At 38.0% G+C, this 26,973-nt stretch overlaps 1 long non-coding RNA gene and 2 other non-coding genes across 5 annotated transcripts; 1 reads left to right on the top strand and 2 right to left on the bottom strand.

The window, feature by feature from the left end:
* Positions 1–660: 660 nt before the first annotated feature.
* LOC132128950 (U1 spliceosomal RNA) lies at positions 661–824 on the bottom strand. Its single transcript, XR_009428424.1, has one exon. It is a non-coding gene; the product is annotated as a U1 spliceosomal RNA (small nuclear RNA).
* A 1,869-nt stretch (positions 825–2,693) lies between these two features.
* On the top strand, positions 2,694–4,026 carry LOC132113669 (uncharacterized). Of its 3 annotated transcripts, XR_009425193.1 has the most exons (4): positions 2,694–2,706; positions 2,850–2,956; positions 3,084–3,175; positions 3,646–4,026. It is a non-coding gene; the product is annotated as an uncharacterized LOC132113669 (long non-coding RNA). The 3 variants fall into 3 exon arrangements; XR_009425192.1 differs by lacking the exon at positions 2,694–2,706 and having other exon boundaries at positions 2,731–2,956; positions 3,084–3,171; positions 3,642–4,026; XR_009425191.1 differs by lacking the exon at positions 2,694–2,706 and having other exon boundaries at positions 2,734–2,956.
* Positions 4,027–18,194: 14,168 nt separating this feature from the next.
* On the bottom strand, positions 18,195–18,385 carry LOC132128751 (U2 spliceosomal RNA). Its single transcript, XR_009428324.1, has one exon. It is a non-coding gene; the product is annotated as a U2 spliceosomal RNA (small nuclear RNA).
* Positions 18,386–26,973: the final 8,588 nt, after the last annotated feature.

The following is a 26,973-nucleotide window of genomic DNA, read 5'->3' as shown; positions in this document are numbered from 1 at the left end:
TATGTTTTTTTTACAAAATTACACACCTGTTTCAATAAGGGGGTCTGATGGACAAAATACTTGACCAATTTATACATTTTAAGTTAAACTGTGCTTTGTTGGTATAATGTCTGCTAGAATTGTAAAATGTTGTGTTAAATATTTTCAAATAGTTTATTTTTTTAATAGAGGTTTCTTTGAAATGCAAAACAAAACAGTAAAAAGCTAATTTTGGCTAATTGATTTATGCAATGGTCAAAACACAATGGGCAAAATACATTGCGAGAAAAAACTTAGAAAAACCGTGTTTGGTATTTGGCCTAGTGTTCAATTTTCTTCAGTTTCGGCCAATATTTTTTTTCTTCAGTGCATCCCTAATTGAGGACACACTTGCATTTTTAAATTGCCCATATATGATCAAAGTAAAACTCTTAAGGAACAATATTTACAGCTATCATGAACAAATGAAGCAATTTTTTAAATTATACTTTCAGACATTAAATAGGCATTTAGTTATTTCATGGCAAAAATTATATCCATTACTTATAAATCATAAACAAACATACTGATGTATTAATCCACAACTTTCACACATGATAATCTCCCTTTGACCTAGTAATAATTCCTTAAACTGAAACTAATGAATCATGTCCATTTTATTTCTATTTTTAACCAAAAGATCAGGGGAGAGCGCGAACGCAGTCCCCCACTACCAGAAATTATGCAGTCGAGATTCCCACATTTGGGGAATTCGCAGGGGTCAACCCAACCGGAGTGCAATGGCTGAGCCTCGCCCTGGGTGAACCACCTTCTTGATCATGGTATCTCCCCTGCCAGGTAAGTATGAATTCTACACCGACCCTGAAGGGGGAGCACTTAAGGGAACATTATTTTCAGTGATGATGAGACATCACTCCATATGGTTCATCATCACGATGTGAACACTCAATCTACTCTAAACTCCAGATCTAGTTGAACCACTGGTCCTTAAGTTGTTTTTACAGTAGTACAAAAACTACAGTGATCATTGACAACTACATTCAGACAGTTTGGCCTTCTGATGTCAGGAGAAGGGTATAACTGCAGCCTGGAGATCTCCAAATAGGGGCGGGAACTCCAAAACGGGGTGGGGGATCCAAAACAGGGCGTGGCTTCTTCCCATTGAGGGACAGGCGCATGACACGCATGCACAATTTTCCCCCCAATCCACTTCAGTGCAAACTTCGCCCCACAACTGATTCAGAAGTTTTTATTGGTTGTGTCAGTTAAAGTGTTTCCTAAACTATGCAACAAAAAAATGCTAACCCCTAAACCTACCCCACACCTTGCCTTACCCAGTGAAATTGACTGAATGACGGGATTGGACCTGAATAGCGTGGTAAAGAAAGTTGCAGTTCAGGAGATAAACTGTTAATAACATTATGCGATATGAGACTCACCGCACAATAGCACCTTTTTATTTACACCCAGCATCACTACCCCCTCCTAGCCTGCAAATTTTGTGTTCCAGGACGGCCTTGTTGCTTAGAATAAAATGACAGAGTAAATCTTTCCCCTCCGCTGGGATGGCTCCTGGGTGATTCCAGTTTACATCATGAAGCAGAGGTTCAGACTTGGGTCCAAACACCACTGGCTTTGGCCTCTGCTCTCGTGGAGAATGTTTGTCGCGTATTTTATTTTAGATGAACTAGAAACAATGTTTCATTTATAAAGTTTTATTTTTAAATGTAAGTCAGTAACAATTGGCTGAAGGCATAGCCAATGATGAAAGTCTTTGCGAAAAGGAGACTCCGTCCCATTTTGGAGGTTCTGCCCAATTTTGGAGTTCATGCCACATTTTGGAGATATCCGGTCTGCAGTTATACCCACTTGGATGTCAGGCTGCTCACTGTAGAGAAAATGGGTGGAGCTTGCATGGAGCTCCCCCTGGCTAGATGTCCAGCTAGGAGCGAATATAATTTGTGCCTAATGGGAGGAGGTAGAATATCCACCCACACCCTAACCCTACCCAAAACTCTATATTTTCACCCCATTAGATATCCAGAGAGCTGGAACCAGAATTCATTTGACTCTGCAGTTATTACAACTTGATTCTGATTGGCCGCAGTGGCTGTAGGTCTTTCCACCAATCATGTAGAAGATGAACTGAACTACCAATCAAAGAGGCCTGTCAAATGACAAAATAACTTATTTGGACTAAGTGATCTGCCCAAGACAAACTAGACAAGACCACATCATCCAAATAAGCCTCACAACCAAACAATCCAAACAATACCTTGCTAACAAGGCGCCGGAAGATGGCTGGAGCATTTCAAACTCCGATTGGCATGACACGGTATTGGAGGAAATCATCAGGGGTCACCAAGGCAGAAAGTTAAATTGCCCTAGCAGTCAGTGGAACCTGCCAGTACCATTTTAAAAGGTAAAATTTGCTCACAAACATCACAGACCCCACTCTGTCCACACAATCTTCTATGCGGGGTAATGGAAAATAGTCGGGCTTAGTGATGGAATTTAGCTTACAATAGTCTGTACAGAATCTGCAGGTTCCATCTGGCTTATCCAGCCTGGAGCAATGGGCGCACCGAAAGGTAGGGGTGTGCCAAAAGGTAGGGGCGTGCCAAAAGGTTTCTCATTGGTGAAAGGAGTTTTACTGTGCTGGCCAATCAGCAGTAAATATACATTTACGTAATTTCCTTAAACAAGGTGGCTGTGATAAGACGTGAGGTAATTATTCATCGTTTATACCTTTATCTACACTTTATATACCACAAATATGTATATTAAGATAAGTTTGTTACAATACGATCATAATTTTTCCTTTGCGTTATATCTTGTAGCTTTAGTAATTAGTTTATTGTTGTTGACAGACATATGTACAGTGAGACAAAACGATGACCGCATCGACGGCGAATCCTTCAGAGATGATAGTTTATATCTGCGTCCTTTTTGTACAAGAGAGTACAGAATACATCCTGTAAGTATAATAATTATTACCACCTCTATTGTAACTGTACTATGATCAATTCACAATCTGAAGACGATTAGACAAAATAAAAATAATAAAAACTCTAATTTAGAGTTTGTTTCTACCTTTCTGCCAGGTCTCCAACTAATGCAGAGTATATTCAAGCTGTCAACACACTGGTAGTGAAGAACCCTTTCCAGAGAAATATAGAAAGAAATGACTGTGTAAGTTTTTAAACCATTGATTTATCTCTATCAACATAAATCACACACAATATTGTAGTAACAAGATGTTGTAATCTTTATTTGCTGGAAAATGACAATCAGTCAAGTTTGTGTTTTGAGCACATCTGACACATCCCTAAACCTGTAATGTAAAGCAGAACGTGCTTCACTGGCAGGTTATTGTAGAATATGTAAGAACACTGCCATATGCATAATTTATTTTTGCACTGTTAATCAATTTTACATTTTCACTTTGTGTAGGTTAATGTAAGGAAGATAATGTACTACAGATATTTAAATCCTTTTTGTATGTACTCCACTTCTTCACTGCCTGACCATCATCTTAATGTTTATGCAGTTCAATGTTTTTATTATTTTTTATATCTAAAACACCTTGTTCAGTAAGTATTTATATGTTTTTCATATCTGTCACGGTCTAAGCATGATCTGTTTCTGTTGTTCTGATGAAGGAAGCTTGTGTTGGGGAGGATTCAGTGTCTGTTGAGGCACATGTGAATGTGTTATAAAGTGAGTATCAGAAAACACATCCAGACACATGGACTGTCAAAGACCACATGACAGGAACATGCTCCTGGAGACGCTGAGAAAGCACGGAAGGAATGTCTGTGGAGGATGTACTCAAAATACACATTGTTCAGGACACCTTCTGGAGTGAGTATATTAAAGAAAAAAACTAAATCAACTGTAAAATATCTCGTTTCAAATCTTTTCAGGTAATATTTTATTCTTCTGTACCTTTTTAGCCCATCTGTTAAAAATTTTAAGCAATAGTTTTAGAAAACAATGTAAGATTTATCAGTCTATACAAGAAAATGAAATGCATCGTATTGTGAACCTTATACATTAGCTTCTGATTGTTTCTGCAGTTCTGCAGTGTATGTAGCTACACTGTCTGAGCCAAAGAGGATGCAACAGAATCTGATCAATCTGAAAAGTGTTTTCTTTTTTTTCTTGTTATTATTATTATTATTATTATTGTTGTTATTCTTTTTATTTATTTATTTTATGAAAGGGGGATCCCGCTACACCTTTCCTACCATACACCTGATGGATACTGATTGTAAAATGTCATAGGAGTTGATTCCTTGACTGTATCATTGCCCAAAGTAAACTCGAAGAACATTCACTCTTTTGAAGTTAATCCAACATGTTGGAGTGGTACATGCACATGAACGAAATAGCTTGCTCTATTCTTTTTCTATTCTATCGGTTTTCTTTTTATTTATAATATTATTTAAAAGCCCTTGCTATGTGTACTGTGTTAAGCTAACTGAGACTTGTTATAGCTCTTATATATCATTGCTCTTTTTGTTGTTTTTGATTGCTTCCACTTTGTCCTCATTTGTAAGTCGATTTGAATAAAAGCGTCTGCTAAATGAATATATATGTAAATGTAAATATTAGTATAACCTCTGGTATAGATGAGTGCCAGTCAACTTTTTTCTGATTCCATTCTTTTAGAAACCATGCACAGGAAGCATATGTACTTTTGGTACTCAGTGAAGAGTCAGTAGTACAGTTGTATTATAATATAATGGAGAAGGGTCTGGCTGCAGACTTGCACTCTCAGACACTTGCGCTTCTTTTTATATTGGATATTTTATTCTACTTATTGGTTACTTCTTTTTTGAATCTCTCAACATTTGGTTTTCTCTTGTGTAGGTATGGTTGACTGGAAATCTGTCAGTCCAGATGTGAGGAAGACATACAGAGTGGAGCTGGAGCTCAGCAGATGTGTGATGCTGTAGATACTGTGGTCTTGGAAAGAAGGGCATCTTCACAGCTTTCTATTCAGACAAAGACTTTGCTGGATTCTGTTCTATGGACTGCTACTACAGAATGAATGAATGAATTAATGAATGAGTGGTTTATCTATCTATCTATCTATCTATCTATCTATCTATCTATCTATCCTTTTACTTGAATTGGTGACTGAAACTGAAAGCTAAATAAATGTTTTAGTGGATAAAGCTGTGTCTGTTTGCTTAATTGGTTAATGGCACTTAAAACAAGGTTACTTAACTCTTCTGACTAATTTTTAAATTTGATAATTTAATAGTTTTGTCATATTTATTTTTCTCTATCAGGCAAAATCTAGTTTTCTAGTGTAACACTTTACAATAAAGTTTCATTTGTTGACTGATGTATTAACTAACATTAACTATGAGCAATACATTTGATACAGTATTTATTAAACTTGGTTAGTTAAAGTACGTTGTTTGTTCTTGTTAGTGCACTAATGTTAACAAATACAGCTGACTTTAAATGACTAACTTAAGAACAGCAAGTGCGACTAACCGTGTTAAGAGACGTTTGTATTCTCAAAAATAATTGTAATCTGTTTTTGATTATTGATAAATTAAGACCTAAACGTGTGGTGGTGATTACGTCAGTAAGCCATTTTGAAGGTACTTTCGAAAGTAATTTAAAATAATATTCTTTACATCATTAACGTTGTTTTTACATTGTATGAATTTCAATAGGTTTTATAGGATTGTGTGTTTAATTTATCGCTTTCTATTAATCTATAGGCCAATAGCGATTAAGAATATGGCTCGCCTTTAGGCGGAACAGCCAGTTTTCGCAAACCTTTTGCCACGCCCCCTACCTTTCTTTCCACCAATGAGAAACCTTTCGACACGCCCACCTTTTGCCACGCCCATTGCTCCAGGCTGCAGTCACCCCTACTTGTATTTACAAGGCAAGGTGAACTCCAAGCACTAAAACTGGGCTCAGCCAAGTTATCTAATAAGCAAACAACCTCCCTTTTCAACAGTTCACGCTTCATAGGATTTGCCCTCCAAGCATGCTGCTTAATTGAGAAGCACCCGGCTGCTGCCTGCAGATCGAGGCGGGGCTGCACCTGGGGCGGGGCTGCACCATCTACTCTGATTGGTTCAATCGTCTTTCATTTACTTACATGATAGGAAATGTGTGCGAAGTTGGTGTAGGACGGAGAATGCTGTTTAAAAAGCTAAAAATGCTGTACAGTTTCATAAAGCCTTCATAATGCACAAAAGAATAAAAAAAAACATTAGCCTGTAACTCGCCATGTCCCTGAAATGATTGTTTTGTTAAATTAAGCTGATCTTTAGGCTAACATACGAATATAGTAAATTAATTGGGTTGATTATCCACAGTAAGACGATCAGGTCTTCAGATAGAAGAATGAATTCTGAATTAAATGATTTTAGAAAATATGATTATTTCATATCATCAGAGTATGAGAAAGGAAAATGAAAGGGGTGTATCATTACGGTTTTAATTTATATAGCATGACAAGACAATTATTGTTACATATAATTATCTGTCATGCAGTTGATAAATGACACTGCAATAGTCTAATGTGTCTGCCAATTAAATTATGATACTTTTAATTTTCTTTACTACAATGCAAAACATAGACTTTTTCTCCCCTTTATTTCAGGAAAATATGCTGCTCCTCCATTATTTGAAAGTGAAGAAATCGATAAACTTATTTCTATCGGCCAGTGATGATTCTGAAAGGACCTGTAAACCGTTGCTATAGTAACGAACACAATTTCATGATAATTGTGCTCTTATCTTAGTGCAGTCTCACAGCCACTGTCAAATATTGAGATAAACTTTATAAAGTATCATCTATTTATATTAAATTGGTATCTTCTCCGATATCCATTTTGTGACCATTGAGCCGATTCTTTTCAATCAGCTGGAATGATTCGGGACATTCTACGTTTAATGTGGCTTTATGCATTAAAACAGTGTTTTTAAAAGACCAAACTCGGTAAACAAATTAAGAATAAAGCATTCTATTCACTGACAGGCAGATGAGTCCAGAATAAGAATACAATGTGTTTAATTACGTGTTAAGCATTTTCCTCCCATAGAAAACCATTAGACTAAAAGGAAAACGCGTAACGTTGCGTAATGCATTAAAACGTGTTTTAAAAAGACCAAACTCAGTAAACATTTTTAATAACACATTTTATTTACAGACAAGCAGGTTATGGGTGGAAATGAAACACTTTGTGTTCGTATTCTGTGCTCATAACTGCTTGTCTGTGAATATAATGCTTTATTAATAATTTGTTTACTGAGTTTGGTCTTTTTAAAACACCGTTTTAATGCATAAAGCCATGTACTTTCACGTTAAGTGTGCTTTTAGAGTGTCCCAATTATTCATTTTTTAATTAATCTGGTCAAGAAGAGTAAACTTGCAGCAGCTAACATCTCTTGATTCAATAAATCAGACATCGTGAGTCAAGTTAACAAAAAACTGCATCATACTAAAGGCTTTGTAAAACCGTACAGCGTTTTTAGCTTATTAAACAGCATTCTCCGTCCTACACCAACTTTGCACACATTTCCTATCATGTAAGTCAATGAAAGACGATCGAACCAATCAGAATAGCTGTGGGGCGGGGCTGCATGTGCAACCCCGCCCCAGGTGCAGCCCCGCCTCGATCTGCAGGCTGCAACCGGGTGTACTTGGCTTAATTGGTAAGGCAGTACCCACATCAATATCATGTTCAATAACTGTAGCGCAACAAGGAACATTAGAGAACAAGTTAGGAAACGAATGCACTAACTTAATGTCACTTTTCTCAGATAGAGAGAGAGATGGGAAACATGAGTCAAATTTTTCATGCATCTCAGAATCATTCAATCGGCCCTCAATAAACACCACGAGAAGGAAGATTAATACAGTCATCCCCAAAGCAATTCAAGGAAAACTTTTTTGAAAAAGAAGTCCCTTCCCACTTTAAATGTGAAGAACCATTTGACACATTGATTACTAACCCAACAGAAGATAAATAAGGCTTTAACAGATTTATATGCAAACCTGTACTCCCTTACGTCGTTCTGGGGTTTTCAGTAGATAATTCTGTCTAGGGAGGCATTTAAGGACAGAATAAGGACCTGCAAAACAGGCTTGGAAAGGGTTATTTACAAGAGGCAACAAAGCTAATGCTTGGTCTCCAACCCCAAATTTCTGAGATACTGCTTTTTTATTAAAAAAACCTCTCCATCTTACTCCGTGACTTCTCCACATTTCTACAGAGAATTGCTCAAGGCTCATACAGTTGATATCGAAAACCACTAACATAATCCAGAACATTTTTGGAGGGTTCATTGGAGATCCAGTTATCAGTAAGAACTGCAGTGGGACCACGAACTTCTTGTCTGAATACCAATTCATTTGGACTAAATCCAATACTCTCAACACCCATAAGCAACCAAGGCAGCCCCTCCTCCCAATCGGACCCAAGTTCCACCTCAATATGACCGCAGCAATGACTCTATGGTCTGATGTAATCTCTCAAGGGCCCCTTGAGTCTGAGGGTGATATGCACTGGAAAATGTTATGACTGATTTTCAATTGTCAAAGCCTTAGCAAACTGACAAGCTCATAAAATTTAGAGCCCTGTTCAGACTGGATAATTCTAGTAATGTCAAATGTTGACAAAATCAGTTAAAGCTTTAAGGAAAGATTTTGTAGTGATGGACCTGACAAGTTATGCAGATGGATATTGAGTAGATAGACATAACTAAGTAAATACAAATGACCAGTCTTTGATCAGGGTAAAGGACCTACACAATCATCAAGTAAATATGCAAATGGTTTTGACATTGCTGGAATAGGTTGGAGGGGAGCCAAAGAGATTTTCTGGTTTGGCTTAGCAGTAAGTTGGCACACATGACAAGCTCGAATAAACTAGGCCATATCTGTTTTTAATCCAGGCCAAAATAATTTGTTGCAATTAATCATGTTTTCCTCACCCCCATATATCCAGCTAGTCCATCATGAGCTAACCTGATCACAGATTGTCTAAATTTAAGCGGTACTACCACTTGAACAAAAACTTTAGTGACTGGATCATCTTCACTGATTCGCCATCTAAGCAACAACCCTTCTTTTAGAAAATAGCAGGAAGGTAGCAGTCTCAATATTGCCGCGTTTCCATCAAAATTACCCGGAACATTTGTACCAGGAACTTTTTCCCCCCCGAGACATGTTGCATTCTGTGTTTCCACCGTGGTCTAAAGTACCGGGAAGATTAGGCAAATAGTCTGGTGACATAGGTCTGCACGCGTTTCTCAAAGTACGCTGATTTTGGACTTGCATCCTCTGTGTTTCAGACTTTGCACATTCGACTCGGGAGTGTGATGTCCACGATGACGCAAATCTGGTAATTCTGCAAACAGCAGCATACTTTATAACATCAGTCAGCTCGCCTATTGCAATATTCCTATCTGTATATTTACAATGAAACGAAATAGGATATCAAATACCACTGGCTCCTTTTGTTTTCATTTGAACATAATAGCCGCAGAAATGTACTGAGTACAGGGAAATGTGTATTTATACAGCCATTATAAATGAAACAAAATATATAAATTTGACTTATTTTCATTTTAACAGATAAATTGAATACAGACCAAAGATTACCTGTTAGATTTACCCAAAACAACTTATATTTTCTGTTTAACCACTAAAGAGACATCAGAGCCAGCGGCACACATCAGAGGGTCTAGCCGAGGTGAGACTGCTCTCTGTGGACACATAAGTACGGAGCTGTCGGTGATCACCTGGAGCTGACCGTCTCCGAATTTGGCCAAACACATTTTTAAATAGGTGCTGTCTTTATGAATAAACTGCAGATTTGAGTTTTTAACTACATTCTCGCCTGAAATACTTTTGAAATTACATTTCATGACATAATAACAGTAATATTTTTTAAATGATCCGAATAAATACTGGTTGAAATCACAATGCTGTGTGAACCCAACCAATCAGCATGTTTAGCACCCAAGTCCTGCCCCCGAAAGTTCAGGAATTTTGAAAAAGTACTACCAGGCCAGCAGGGACTTTCTGAGGGGCATTTTTTTTTTACCTGGAACTTTATTTAGTTCCTGGTTCCTGTGGTGGAAACACAGAGTACCAGGCCAAAGTCCCTAGTTCCTGGGTAAAGTTCCTGCGGTGGAAACAGAGTACTAGGCCTGTCAACGAATATTCTAAATTCGAAAATGTATTCGAATAGTTTTTAAAAAACAAATTTAGAAGGTGAAAATTAATATTCAAATAAAAATAAAAAAATGTGGAAAAAAAGGCCTGCAGTAGTAGAGGCGTGGTTGTCTGCTTTGCGAGTGGACGCGCTAGCGCGCCTGAGGGTTCAGGGACAGGTCACAGCCTCACAGGAGTCGCACTGTCCGGCACAGCATCACTGCTGAAAGTTGACGCGTCTTCATGGAAGATGCCAGCAAGTGCAGAGCCCAACTCGACCGCAGCAGAGAAAATGAGGTAAAATTGCTGACCCACGAGATAAAGTTGTATGCAAGCTATTTAAGTTACAGTTAGCATAGCATTCGACCACTAGCAACACGAGGTCACATCTCAAAAATGTGCACCCAAACGAGCATGGCATAATGTGTGGAACTCCAGCTAAACAGTCACGTCTTGACACTTAACGTTACTTTGCATCGCTCGCCACAAGCACTTTGTCTGCAACACGACAAGAGGCCATAACGGATAAAATAATTTCGTTCATTTGCAAGGACATGAGACCGATCAGTATCGCGGATGGGGCACGCTTCAGGGAGTTCTGTCAAGCAATGGATCCGAGGTTTGATTATTTATCGTTTCATGTCGAGGAAAAGTTCCATGTTTACCACAGCACAGCTCGCTTGGAGCATTCAATGTCAGTTCTATATGCTGTAAAACTTCAATTAATATTAATAATATTTGTTTCAATCACTGAATGAAGCCTGCTATATTTGGGACAACAGTCGCGACCTTAAATTGCTTGCACAAAAATGTGTTTGTTCATTTAAACCATTATGCGCAGAGAACGTGAGGGTGAGAGAGCGTGAGGTCTGCAGTCTTGGCCATTAGTTGATTTCCTTGTTTTTGTGTAGGTAATACGTTGTCATATATGTTTAAACTAAAATAGACTATCTATACAATTAGTTATGTCTCTTTGTATTATTTTTGCCTGTTATTGACGTAATGCGCGTCATTGACAACATGCGCAACCAGATGTTCGAATAGTTCGAATATTCGTGTATTTTTTAGAGGGAATATTCGAACGTCAATTTTGAGCAATTTTGACAGCCCTACAGAGTACCAGGCCAAAGTCCCTAGTTCCTGGGTAAAGTTCCTGAGGTGGAAACGCGGCTTATGTCACTCAATATGTACCATTGAAAACAAAGGTTTAAGAGTTACATCAGCTAACTGCTCTTGAATAAAATTCTCCCTGGGGACATTAAAAATAGAGGGCAAAAGATTATCTGATATACCTTTCTGCTGAGAGACAAACTCCCGAGAAAAATAGTCCGAAGTGACGTTGTCTGTTAAGGTCATACCAAGTGGTTCACCTTCAACTGTCCCAACACCAACTTCATCTGATGAAAGACCACTCTCACCCACATAGTTTTCATAATGAACAGGTAAAGTTTACTCTATGGTTAAGTGACTGTCAGGGTCTAAAGAAACTTCACCTTCACACAGTCAGTCAGCTTCAAGTTGTTTTCTCCTGGCTCAGGTGACAGCACAGGAAGGAAACGCATGGGTAAATCTCTGACCGCATTCATCGTGAACATCTGCAGATACAGGTAGGGCCCTATGATTTCTGCGAAGCAGAAAACGCAGACGAAATCAAGGAATCCAGCCATAAAAACAGAATTTACAGTATAACACGGAATGTCACAGAATTTGTACAATTTTGGATGAATTAATCAAAAGTAGGTCACTGCACTTACATTAAATCACGATATGGACTAGTACCTGTAAATATAAAAATTAAATATGAATCCTGCATGTTCTGCGTGTCTGTGGTAATGAATGGCGCAGAAGTGCAACTTCGTTTATTACACACACGGAAGCACGCGTGACACTCGCAGTGATTTCAGCGTCCGGTTCAATTTAAAGTAAAGTATTTTCCAGAAATGTATTACTATTTTTTCGCAGAATGTACATAGTGCAAGATTATTTGTTTTTAATTAACTTTGGTTGAATGTATTTGCAATCAACTGTAGGCTGCTGTTCTTTGTTCACAATAGTGTGAAACAACTGGCCCACATAATCAGCCTCTTAGGTCAACATCAGGTCAATAATAAGTAATAAATAAAGTGAAGTGACATTCAGCCAAGTATGGTGACCCATACTCAGAATTTGTGCTCTGCATTTAACCCATCTGAAGTGCACACACAGAGCAGTGAACACACACACACTGTGAGCACACACCCGGAGCAGTGGGCAGCCATTTATGCTGCGGTGCCCGGGGAGCAGTTGGGGGTTCGATGCCTTGCTCAAGGGCACCTAAGTCGTGGTATTGAGGGTGGAGAGAGAACTGTACATGCACTCCCCCCACCCACAATTCCTGCCGGCCCGGGACTCGAACTCACAACCTTTCGATTGGGAGTCCGACTCTCTAACCATTAGGCCACGACTTCCCCAAAAATGAATGGGCTCTCCATGGGAGAGATCCTTTCAAGTCATCAAAAGGTTACACTATCATTGGCTCTCCATGGGTTGTTATTGTATTGTTTGTAGCACATTTGTTAACAGGTATAAAGGTCTGTTCTCACAGACAGTACCTTGGGTCAAGATTGCTTGAAGGATAACATGCTAGCAACACTGCTGTGGAACTGCTACACTGCTACCTTCAATAAATTCTTCTCCCCACAAGAACTTTGGTCAAGCTTACTTATTTTATGAAAAAAAAGATTAAATTAAGTTGTTTTATGCCACGAAATTAAAATATTGATATTCCATTTTTGAGAATCGATACAGTATCCCCAAACAAAATATCGGGATACTCACGTGTATTGATATTTTCTTACACTGCTAGTACTCCCCAGGATTTCCATTGGCTTTACATCTCCGATATGCCTGCTTGTTGAAACTAACCTAACTAGTCTGGGCTCGAGGCAACTTGAAACGCTGAACCTCGTAACAGCCGTTCTCCAAATGAGGTCAGCTGCACGAGAAGCGTACCCCCACCCAGGCTTTCCTTCCAAAAACTCAAATAAAATACAACCCGAATTCCGGAAAAGTTGGGACGTTTTTTAAATTTTAATAAAATGAAAACTAAAAGACTTTCAAATCACATGAGCCAATATTTTATTCACAATAGAACATAGATAACATTGCAAATGTTTAAACTGAGAAAGTTTACAATTTTATGCACAAAATGAGCTCATTTCAATTTTGATTTCTGCTACAGGTCTCAAAATAGTTGGGACGGGGCATGTTTACCATGGTGTAGCATCTCCTTTTCTTTTCAAAACAGTTTGAAGACGTCTGGGCATTGAGGCTATGAGTTGCTGGAGTTTTGCTGTTGGAATTTGGTCCCATTCTTGCCTTATATAGATTTCCAGCTGCTGAAGAGTTTGTGGTCGTCTTTGACGTATTTTTCGTTTAATGATGCGCCAAATGTTCTCTATAGGTGAAAGATCTGGACTGCAGGCAGGCCAGGTTAGCACCCGGACTCTTCTACCAAGAAGCCATGCTGTTGTTATAGCTGCAGTATGTGGTTTTGCATTGTCCTGCTGAAATAAACAAGGCCTTCCCTGAAATAAACGTTGTTTGGAGGGAAGCATATGTTGCTCTAAAACCTTTATATACCTTTCAGCATTCACAGAGCCTTCCAAAACATGCAAGCTGCCCATACCGTATGCACTTATGCACCCCCATACCATCAGAGATGCTGGCTTTTGAACTGAACGCTGATAACATGCTGGAAGGACTCCCTCCTCTTTAGCCCGGAGGACACGGCGTCAGTGATTTCCAACAAGAATGTCAAATTTGGACTCGTCTGACCATAAAACACTATTCCACTTTGAAATAGTCAATTTTAAAATGAGCCTTGGCCCACAAGACACGACGGCGCTTCTGGACCATGTTCACATATGGCTTCCTTTTTGCATGATAGAGCTTTAGTTGGCATCTGCTGATGGCACGGCGGATTGTGTTTACCGACAGTGGTTTCTGGACGTATTCCTGGGCCCATTTAGTAATGTCATTGACACAATCATGCCGATGAGTGATGCAGTGTCGTCTGAGAGCCCGAAGACCACGGGCATCCAATAAAGGTCTCCGGCCTTGTCCCTTACGCACAGAGATTTCTCCAGTTTCTCTGAATCTTTTGATGATGTTATGCACTGTAGATGATGAGATTTGCAAAGCCTTTGCAATTTGACGTTGAGGAACATTGTTTTTAAAGTTTTCCACAATTTTTTTACGCAGTCTTTCACAGATTGGAGAGCCTCTGCCCATCTTTACTTCTGAGAGACTCTGCTTCTCTAAGACAAAGCTTTTATAGCTAATCATGTTACAGACCTGATATCAATTAACTTAATTAATCACTAGATGTTCTCCCAGCTGAATCTGTTCAAAACTGCTTGCTTTTTTAGCCATTTGTTGCCCCCGTGCCAACTTTTTTGAGACCTGTAGCAGGCATTAAATTTTAAATGAGCTAATTAAGTGGATAAAAGTGTAAAATGTCTCAGTTTAAACATTTGCTACGTTATCTATGTTCTATTGTGAATAAAATATTGGCTCATGTGATTTGAAATTCCTTTAGTTTTCATTTTATTAAAATTTAAAAAACGTCCCAACTTTTCCGGAATTCGGGTTGTACAAAGAAAAAGAACAAAACAACAAAACAGTGTTCCGATGGAAGGACCGCTTATACGCAGACCACCTGAAACACCCTAACCGGGGTGCAAGCCAATTATCACAGTAAAATTGTGAAGAGACAAAAATGCTCCTTCTCCTGACTGGTAACAAGGATACCGTGGCGGCAAACCCCTTCATGAAAGAAGCCTGCCATCCTGTTTACATTCTGTGCGACAAACGCTTATGATCATCTAAATGATGGATTTTGAAAAGTATGTGAAATAATATAAAGTTTCTATGCCGTGAACTTTAAATATGTCAGAGACTTTTACACACCGTTCTGTTATTGTGGCGACATTTCCATGCCTCGAAACGAGATGAAGGTTGCTGGATGAAGGTTTCCTGCGTGTTCAGTCTTTTAGCACATAGAGTTATTCAATTTAGTTAGGTCAAATCTGACTCCATTTTATTATTTAATCTGACTCCATTTTAGTATGACCTTGAATTTAGGTTGGAATGCAAATTGGTTGTACGTCTTTTTCTAATTAGTAGACCCATTCTTCTGACATTTGATTATTCTACTTAAACTCTTTGTTTATATTAACTTGTGTCATGTCCTCATGTCGCTAACAAGGATTCACCATAAGACTCAAGAGTCAATTCTGCCAATTACATATCCAATTCAAACATATAAAAATCATATCAATACAAAACATCAAATTCTCAAAGATGCATCTTAAAGTAAAATATGCATATGCCAGACCTTAGAAAATGCATAGTGTGAAGTGAAGATACACTCAACACACTACATGCTTTCTGGCTACAGAATCGCCCTGATCCTTTTGCTGCAGTCCTTTAAATACTGCAGACCAAGACAAACATCCCCCGAGATGAAGACAGAAACTAACAATTGTAATTTGCATGAGTTGCCTGAGTGGTTTACAACTCAAAGGGAACAGAAGGTAATTTACATGGAGGACCCTGGGAAAGGGCACTCCCATTACAGTAATCAAAATTTCTCTTGACTCTTAGGATCTGTATAATCTTCTAATCTACTTTTGTAAGATTGAGACTATTGTACCAGTTGCACTGAGACATTTTAAATGATACCAAACATATAGTCACCTGTTGTATCCACTTAACATTGCACAGATTTAGAGTGAGTTTCAGGTGAGAGAGAAAGGATGTGGAATATAGAATGAGGAGGGAGTGTGATGGTGAGGTGTGAACGGCTAGGCGTGGTGTGTCTCCGATGGCACTTTTACCTATGCAGGAGGGTGTTCAGGAGAGTGTTCAAATGTTAATCATCAAGAAAGTCCTTTGTTCTCTTAGGGAGAAGTCATCCCTCAGTCCAGACAATCCAAGTGGGTTTACCGGAGACCGGAGATCTCCAAAATGAGGCGTGAACTCCAAGATTGGGCAGAACCTCCAAAGTGGGGCAGGGCCTCCTTTCGCAAAGACTTTCACCATTGGCTGTGGCTTCAGCCAATTGTTACTGACTTACATTTAAAAATAAAACTTTATAAATTAAAGTGAAGTGAAGTGACGTGACATTCAGCCAAGTATGGTGACCCATACTCAGAATTCGTGCTCAGCATTTAACCCATACGAAGTGCACACACACAGAGCAGTGAACACACACACACTGTGAACACACACCCGGAGCAGTGGGCAGCCATTTATGCTGCGGCGCTCGGGGAGCAGTTGGGGGTTCGATGCCTTGCTCAAGGGCACCTAAGTCATGGTATTGAAGGTGGAGAGAGCACTGTACATGCACTCCCCCCACCCACAATTCCTGCTGGCCCGAGACTCGAACGATTGGGAGTCCGACTCTCTAACCATTAGGCCACGACTTCCCTCAACATTGTTTCTAGTTCATCTAAAATAAAATATGCTATATAAATAAATATTCTCCACGAGAGCAGAGGCCAAAGCCTGTGGCCAGTGGTGTTTGGACCCAAGTCTGAACCTCTGCTTCATGATGTAAACGGCAATCACTCAGGAGCCGCCCCAGCGGAGGGGAAAGATTTTACTCTATCGTTTTATTCCAAACAACGGGGCCATCCTGGAAAATGAAATTTGCAGGCTAGGAGGGGGTAGTGATACTGGGTGTAAATAAAAAGGTGGTAATCTTATTAACCGTTTATCTCCTGAATTGCAACTTTCTTTATCACGCTATTCAGCGCCAATCCCGCCATTCAGTCAATTTCACTGGTTAAGGTGTGGGGTAGGTTTAGGGGTTAGCATTTTTTGTTTCATAGTTTAGGAAACACTTTGACAACCAATAAAAAGTTCAGAATCAGCTGAGGGGCGGAGTTTGCACTGAAGTGGACTGGGGGGAAAATTGTGCATGCGTGCGCATTAACAAGGTGATAGCCCATGCGTGTGTAATTTGCTTTGCGTGATGACGTTAATTGTTTTTGCGTCAAACGTGACATCATTAAAACGCATGTGCATACTTAACAGAATACTCTAATAAAATGTTTAAGTATTAAAGAACATAAAGGTGGGAAAAAAGAAGGGAAAAACAACAGTAAAATATGATGCATCAAGCACGACTTATCCGTTATTTTAAACATGTTTCATCTGAGGTAAAATTGTATGGAATTAGAGCGGAACTTAGCGATTGGCTTTTTTTTTTTTCAACAGTTTCCATGTGTGTGTTTTATGTTAAATGTATCTGCATGATTACCATCTGTTTGAGTGCAAATCAGCACAAATCGGCTCGCTATTACTGTATAATCACAGCTATCATGGTTATAGATGAATGCCATCTATATGAATAGAGAGTGGTTTATTGACTTCAAGGTGTATTACATGTATTCATGTATTTTTATATCAAATAAAAAAAAAATCAGTGTAGTAAATATTGCATCTGAGATATAAATAAATGTTCTCCTTGAGAGCAGAGCCCAAAGCTTGTGGCCAGTGGTGTTTGGACTCAAGTTTGAACCTCTGCTTCATGTATACGGGAATCACTCAGGAGTCGTCCCAGCGGAGGGGAAAGATTTAATCTATCGCATTGTTCCAAACAACGGGGCCACCCTTTTCAGACAATCTGACTCCAGCCTTACAAAACGAACTGTGATTGGTTGTTTGACATGTCGGTCAAATGGCCTCATGGGAGGGCCTTTACCAATGAAACCTGCTATGAATTCCAGACCTTCTATCATGCTACCTTACTACAAGCTGCAGTGAGAACCTATAAACATTTTTACCCATCACTTTTGTGAAAACATACACTTACACAAAGTTTATGACTAAACCCTATTTTCTTGCCTGCTGATTAAATCAAACATACAAAAATAAAAAGTATCTCCAGCATTACTACTCCACATTTTATAAAGGTTAAACTACACTAAACCAAAAATGAAAATATTTCTTTTTTTAAACCATTTTAGGGGGGTGCACCGTTCCCGGAGGTACTGCAATACCGAGTCGATGCGTGGAGTGGACGGAGCAAGCCCCTATTCCATCTCCCTATTCCAAAAATCAATTTAATATATGGTGCCCGGGTAGGGCACGTATCAGATATTAAACTGATAAGAACAGATACTACACTTGATCTTAGCCAAAAGGCCGAGAAGCGATACCCACAAACAGTCAACAGCAGGAAACAGATTCTTTGACACAGCAGATATGATGCTGGTAAGCTTTATTTTATAAATTTTTTACCTCTAATACTTCTTGTGCAGAGTGCTATTGTTAACCCAGCTCAGGTAAAGTAAGGCTTAAAGGGTCATTAAACTCCCCTTACTTGAGCACTGGTCGTTCACACCTTAGACTTGAAAAAGTTTCAAGGAATGGGCAGACAAAGCGTTGATAAAATGGGAGGGTAAAGGGGTGGGATGAGGGGAGGAGACAGTATGAGGGGAGGGGTCAAAACATAACTCAAGAGTCCTACAAATCACACTCACTACAAACAAAAACAATGAGTGGAGATAGACACACTGCATTTAAAAAATATGACCATCAATGATCAAAGTAAAAGCCTTAAGAAACAATATTAATAGAACTATCACAAGTTAAGCAAGTTTTAAAAATTATCCTTTAACCTGTTAGCCAGCACACAATTTTGGTGTCTTTAGAAAAAAAGACCCTTTGGGCTTTACTTTATCAACCAAATTTGATAATGCTCAAAAATATTCAAAGTTAGACACTGAAGTGGCCTTGCAATTTTTACTACACCGATTTTTTTTTTTAAATTTGATATAAAAATACATGAGGCCGTCCTTAAAAATATTCTTGTTTGCCGTAACCCGACCGACCCTGTCAATTTAGCACCGACTCAATTTTTTATTTTTTTTTCCTTTTAGTCCGACCGACTTGCCGATTGTAAATATGCGTTAAGACTGACCAATTATTTTTTTACTCTTCAAACAACTAATACAAACGCAATAAAATACTATTAATTATATTTAAGTATTGTAAATATATAAATTGCCTTGGCCTACATACAAATGAAGGCTATCTTCTTTAATTAAAAAAAAAACCCTTGACATCATCGGTGTTTACACGGATGTCACACTGTGGCCTGTGCGTTCGCTTCGTCTCATACTCACTCACTGTCAGAGTCAACGGCTCGCGCTTGGTAATGATGGCTGCGGCTGGAGTAAACTAAATGTTCGAGTCACTGTTCAAAGTCATACGGGTTCGGGCACCATAATACATCTAAAAAAATTCATTAAAACAGCTTGACACCACTTTAACTTGGCACAAGTTGGCATCAACCAACACAAGTTTCGGAAACGAAAATAAGAAAAAAATTATTTTAACGACCTTTTCTCGGAGCGCGTCCAGTTTTTTTTTTTTTTTTTTCTTTTGAACAGGCGTCACACAGCAACTGCAGCTTCGGACAAACACGCATAACAGCAAATAATGGCTACTTCTGCACAATGTTTCTCTTTTTACAACAGAAATGTGAATTCAGTCGGTATTCAGTCTCATACAGTTTCGGGCTTGAATCGCCTAGGGCTGTCAAAATAGCTGAAAAAACTAAATTTGAATTTTTTACTTAAATGTGATCAAAATTCGAATTGTATTCGAATTTTAAATGCATAATTTCAGTTAGGGTGAAGAAAAGCTTTTTGCTTCTCTTCTGAGGCTCAAGATAGCGCATCGAGCAAAATATTAATGCATGTTTATTCAAAGCATTAGAATACATGACTGTGAAAAAACATAATATTTTAAATAATGTTTATGGACCAATTATTATTAATTAAGTTGCTTAAAGAACTATAAACAAAACAGCATCATGTATGCATGCATTGTTAAATGAATAAAAAGGGTGGAAAACCAGTCACACAGGATACATTTTTTCATTTAAAAACAAGATGCGCGAAATATGCGTTCTGTGTGAACGGCTTGGTTTCAGTTTTGATGTAAACAAGATCTTCTCCACATTGATTTTTTTTTTTTTTAAGTGGCTTCAACTGGATAGGCTAACATAACCTTATAATGCAATGACACATATATTGTCATCGCATCTCGTGTGCGTACACGAGGTGAAAGATGAGAAAGCAGATCCTGCGTGTCGAGCTCGTCTGCCTTTGAAAGTTGTGTAGACACAGCTGTGCGCGCGGCGAGATGGAATGGAACACGTACCAGGGCTCATAAGGCAGCTTCCTTAATGCACACCTAAAATTAATATGCGCATTCGAATGTGGATTTTTATTTTAAATTCGACGAATATTCGAAAAAATATTTTTTTGATAGCCTAAGAAAATTGCCTATGCGATATTTTTTGTTGTTGTTGAAATTTAATCGCAGTAAAAGTTTTGCATTATGGCAGTCCACTCTGCTTATTGTTTTTCGAAAATGTTGCACTCCTCTTTGTCATTTTGCACATAACTTCACGCCAATAAATCATCAGAAATATTGGTATTTACCAATATATTGAATCTTTACATTCCTCCTGCCTGTTGTCCGTGGATTTACCTATATTTGGTGTTATTTGCCGTATTAAACTTTAGACATGCAAAATCGATTTTACAATCTATTCAATGAACACTCGTCACAAATCAAACAGGATTTTTTTCACAAAAGTGACAACCCAAGAAAGCAAAGTAAACGTTCTCTCATTTGTAGGTTACATTGATGCGTAGCAGTGGATGCAAGTAAAACAGTACCGTCATCACCATCACAAAAATTTACTTTTTTTTTTTACATTGAAACTTGAAAAAAAAAAAATATAGACCGACCTACCAACCCTTTTTTTTTTAAAAGAAATACTGTTACTGCAAACCAAAATAGTTTTAAGGATGGCCTGAATACATGTAATACACCTTAAAGTCAATAAACCACTCTCTCTATTCATATAGATGGCATTCATCTATAACCGTGATAGCTGTGATTATTAGGGATGCACCGAATATTCGGCCACCGAAAATTTTAGGCCGAAAATTGCATTTTCGGTTTTCGGCCGATAGACTTATCACCGAAACAACACGGCCGAAACAGAAACCGCGACCTGCACGTGCACCTGCATAGCGCAGACCACGAGCTCCCCGCGACATTCACTTCACACCAGTGAGAACATTCTCTCTCTTCTTATTCCTTTATTCGCAGCACTAAAGCGTCTCCTAACGAAGAGATTAAGACCACGAAGTGAAAAAGAAAAGTAGAGTCTGTTAGCACACGTCTCACTGAGATCTTTTCGGATCCTCTGCACTTCATCGCGAATGTGCTTGATCCGCTTTATAAAGACCGCATTCCGCATCCATTACTTGGATGCGGAAATAAGGCAGCGCGCACGAGAAATGATCCAGGCAGCACTGGATGCGGAGAACCCGCGTGGAGACGGAGAAGCGCCAAGCGCAGGAGACTGAGATCAGAACGCAGAAAAAAAAGACTTGTGTCTGCACCAGATGAGGGGCATGCACCCTCGTTGTCTGATATGTTCAGTGAAACTCTGCAAGAAAGTGCTTCAAATAATAATAATAATAATAATAATAATAATACGTTGGCTATTTTGTTCTTAGGCTACTATATGTGACAAATATATATATATATATATATATATATATATATATATACACACACACACACACATATACATAATATCAGATTGTAGCCATTTTTCTGCTAGATTTCTGCTTTAATTTGATAAAAAAACAGTAGGCCTGTACATTATTATTTAATATACACCATGAGTGGGATACATTTTTAGTTTGAATTTTATTTTAATACTGTGCATTGTTGCAATGTGCTTAATAAATATTTGCATAATTTGTAATTATGTATTTTTATATTTTTTTAAATAATTTATGTAATTGTAATTATCTTTGAAACTTTAATATTAATTTATGCAATTGCAATGTCTTAATTTTTGTAAAGTAAGTACACGGTCATAGCAATAAATGCAATGGTACTAATAATTGGCATAATTTCTTTCGGTGTTTCGGTTTTCTCGTTTTCGGTTTTGGCCAAGAATTTTCATTTCGGTGCATCCCTAGTGATTATACAGTAATAGCGAGCCGATTTGTGCTGATTTGCACTCAAACAGATGGTAATCATGCAGATACATTCACATTCAACATAAAACACACACATGAAAACTGTTGAAAAAAAAAAAAAAAAAAGCCAATCGCTAAGTTCCGCTGTAATTCCATACAATTTTACCTCAGATGAAACGTGTTTAAAATAACGGATAAGTGGTGCTTGATGCATCATATTTTACTGTTGTTTTTCCCTTCTTTTTTCCCACCTTAATGTTCTTTAATACTTAAACATTTTATTAGAGTATTCTGTTAAGTATGCACATGCGTTTTATTATGTGTCACGTTTGACGCAAAAACAATTAACGTCATCACGCAAAGAAAATTACACACGCATGGGCTATCACCTTGTTAATGCGCACGCGTGTTATATACATACTATAAGCCACATTTCCACCGAAATTACCCGGAACAATTGTACCAGGAACTTTTTCCCCCCCAGACCTGTTGCTTTCTGAGTTTCCATAGCAGTCAAAAGTACCGTGAAGATTAGGTAAGTGGTCTGGTGACGCAAGTCTGCCCACGTTTCTCAATAGAATGTATGCAAATTTCAGACTAACATCCTTTGATAGTTTGGACTTTGCGAGCTAGACTCAGGAGTGTGATCTCCCGTGGACAGGACGACGCAAGTCCGGTAATTCTGCAAAAAGCAGCGTACTTTATAACATCAGTCAGCTCGCCTTGGATACTGCAAGTTTCCTCACTGTATATTTAAAATTAGGCGAAATATGATAAACACCACTGTCTTCTTTCGTTTCATTTAAACATTAATAGCCACAGAAAGTTCAGGGAAATGTGTAGGCCTATATAGCCTAAATTACAATGAAACAAGATTATATCAAACGGTATTGCCTCTTTATTTTCATTTTAAAATACTAATAGATTAATAGAATAATTATCAAATATGACATATTAGATTTACCCCCCAAAATTTTATTTTATGTTTAGCCACTAAAGAGACAGAGCCAGCAACAGATATCAGAAGGACTGGCAGAGTCTAGACTGCTCTTGTTCGGGAAACATGATCACTGAGCTCCCGCTGTTCGTGTGGAGCTGATAGTCTCCGAAATAGTCAAAATACATTTTTAAATAGGCGCTGTCTTTATAAATAAACCGCATATTTGAGTTTAACAACTACATTCTTGCCTGAAATACTTCTAAAACTACATTTCATGACACCATAACAGTAATATTTAAAAAATGATCTGAATAAATGGTGGTTGAAATAACATTGCAGCAGGAACTCAACCAATCAGCATGTTTAGCGCCCAAGTCCCACCCCCGAAAATCCCAGACCTTTGAAAGTACTACCTCACCAGCAGGAACTTGCTGAAGGGCAATTTTTTACCCGGAACTTTAATTAGATCCTAGTTCTTGCGGTGGAAACACACGGAGTGCCAGCCCAAAGTCCCTGGGTACAGTTCAAACGGTGGAAACGCGGCTTTACGTCACTGTGCACATTAGGGCTGGGATAAACGATTATTTTTTAAACGATTAATCTCGCGATTATTTTTGATGCATCGATTAATCTAACGATTAATTTTTCAGGCCGATTCGATTTCGATTAGGGTAAGTGTACCCATTAAGCCCATGTACCCTTTAAGCCCACCATCAACTCTGAAGTCAAAAAAAAAAAAAAAAAAAAAAGACAATCATATTTTTTGCCGCTCATTATTTTAACCAATCCAGTGATTTGTTACTTCTCTGACATTTTTTTATTGCATACCAATCACATTTGTAAATTTTGAGTTAGCCCCACCCATGGGCAAGTTGTCTCAGGTTACCTCACACAAAGTCTCCCCAAAACTTTGGTGTTTTGGCACTCTTCAGGAATCAAGACATTTTTTCATTTTTCAGCCATTTCTTCGGTAGGTACATTGATATTGTGTCAAATAAGAGATAAATGTATTGTGTGATAAATTAAACTTTTGTGCATGAACAAATAGTACTTTATCATTTTATATCATTTTCCTTTAAATGGAAAGAGGAGTTTTATTAGCTTGCGTTCAAAGCTAATCTCTAGGTCAAATCATTAGCCTTACAGAAAGATAGACTGCCAAAGAATTAAGCATGTGAACTACAAACATTAAATGTCTTGTGATTAATTATACATTAATTTACCAATAAATACATCAAATTGTTTTGTAGAGAAGATTATTTTCATAAATTAACTTTTTTTAAAGGCTTAAATGGTACAGTGCCACAAAACGCATGCAAACTATAGCCAACACAAGCTAACCTTAAATGTAAAAAACATAACATTTCTCAATGTGAGCTCAATAAAAATAACTTATGCTTAGTCCACATTATATTTAAGATCCATACATGTCTTTTTAAACAAATCTTAGATTTTTAAAGGAAAACTATGTCTTTTTTCACCATTACTGACAGTGGTACCATTTAAGCCTACCTTATGTGTTTCAATGAGGAATTCCTCAAATTACAAACTTTGATCAGTTTTCTGTGTGAAAGTGTTAGGCTAAATAATAACATTTCTTTGTCTGCTTTTATCTTCCATACTACCTTAATTTACAACTATATTTTGATAAAAATTAAACATTGTGTAGCACCATTATATAGGCCTAATAGATGTCTGCTAATGTGTATCATTTGTTTTCAGTGAGAAAATGCCAAAAAGGAAAAACTACAGCACCTGTTCAAAAATCGTAGAGAAATGTTCTGTAGCCAATGTTTTTCATGTTGAATGTTATTGGTACAGGTGATGAGTACTATGGCAACCATTAGTAAAAAAGCAACATTTTAAATAGAGTCACTGAAAAAATTATATTGTTGTTTTACTTCTTTAAAATCAATAAACCTTTAAATCATTCATGATGTGGGCTTATTTGGAACACATATGCGGGCTTAAATGGTGCCAAAGTACCAATTAAGCCCATGCCAGACTTCTGACTTTATTCCTAAATTCTTAATTTTATATTCTAAATTGTACATTGACTAATTAATACAATTTCAAATGAGAGATTAATCTTTCATTTTAACAAATTATTTTTCTTATAAACTATGTCAATATCTATGAAAAAACCCTAAACTTAGATTTTGGTGGGCTTAATGGGTACACTTACCCTATCTCCCCATTAATTGACTACTAACAATTCATACATGTTGATTTACATATCTGAATGAAAAAAACATGAATTCCTTAACATTGCAATATATGTTTATTGCTCTTAAAATTACAAAATAAAAGACTAAGAATGCATTACTTTGCACTTGTATAGAGATAGCATTCAATAAAACCTTGAAGCCTTGAAAACACATAGCTTACTGAAAGAAGCTTACTGAACACATAGGGCCTAGCATTCAATAAAAAAGTTCTTCTTTCAGATGAAAATAACAACTTGATGTCTAGCATTCAATAAAAAAGGTCACCCAAAATACTTGTTTAGAGCGATTAAAATACAGTAATGAATGTAAACTTGAGGGCTTTAAGCTAATACAGAGAGTGCTTTTACAAAAAAAAAAAAAAATTAACAGTGGGAGCCAGCAGCCTGTCATGTAGAAAAATAAATCTCCGAATGCTCCACGTGAAACTTTGGCGTTCCGCCTTTTTTCTATCGTGTCTAATGATTTTGGTTAATATGCACGAGAGAGAGAGAGAGAGAGAGAGAGAGAGAGAGGAGAGCGCTCGTGTAGTTTGAAGACTGTGAGTGCGCGAGCGCGCGTGAGACTTTGGTGTTTCGCCCTTTTTCTATCGTGTTTAATGATTTTGATTAATATGCACAAGGGAGAGAGAGAGCAAGAAGCACTCGTGTTGTTTGAAGACTGAGTGCGCACGCAGCCGGGGCTCTCTCTCGGACGCGCCCTGTCACTGTCACTCACCGATCAAATAAGGCTTTGACAGCCGCCAAAAAAAAAAAAGATCAAAGCAGAAAAACCCCTGGATTGGTTATATAACGTTGGACAGAATGTTGATCCTGCCATCGCGTATATTCAGCGCACATAAGGTAAACGTTTTGCAAACGTGTTTTAGAGAAATAAAAACAGGTCGACGTATCGATGCGCATATTTTGCGTCAACGTATTTTTTGCGTCGACGTCATCGATGACCTCGACGCGTTGTCCCAGCCCTAGTGCACATGCGAAACGCCGCTTTACGTCTCTGTGCACATGCGCGCGGAGTGCCAGCCCAACGTTCCTGGGTACAGTTCAAGCGGTGGAAACGCAGCTTTACGTCACTGTGCACATGCGCGGTAAACCCGACCTGACATAGGTATGTGATCACGCTACAGTCTGCAGCAAGGGGTGTCTCAGTAGGAAAGCCATTAAAAAAACTCAGACAGAGCGTTTTATGACAGAACGTACATTTCTTGGTCCTTCTACAGAATATATAAATAGAGATAAATATATTTAGACCACTTAACTTAAATGACTGCTATAGGAATGTGAAGAGACTTAAAAAAAAATTCTGAAGACAATCACCTATTGCACCTATAATAAACTTAGCCATTGCTTTGGCACGCACACAAAATTGTATGATTAAATAATCCCCATTCTCTTGCATGCTAAATAAAAACAAACAAAACAAAATCCATTACTCCTTTAATCCATCCCTAACAATTAATCACTAACAATTTTAAAATGAATAAAAAAAACATTTCTTTAAACATCTATTGCTATCAAGCATGACAAAAATAATAACTTAACCATTTTAGGGGGGTGCACC

Source organism: Carassius carassius, chromosome 3 (genome assembly GCF_963082965.1).
Source record: "Carassius carassius chromosome 3, fCarCar2.1, whole genome shotgun sequence".
Lineage (NCBI taxonomy): Eukaryota > Metazoa > Chordata > Actinopteri > Cypriniformes > Cyprinidae > Carassius > Carassius carassius.
Note: the sequence above shows the minus strand (reverse complement) of the source record. Positions and strands in the feature narration are given on the sequence as shown.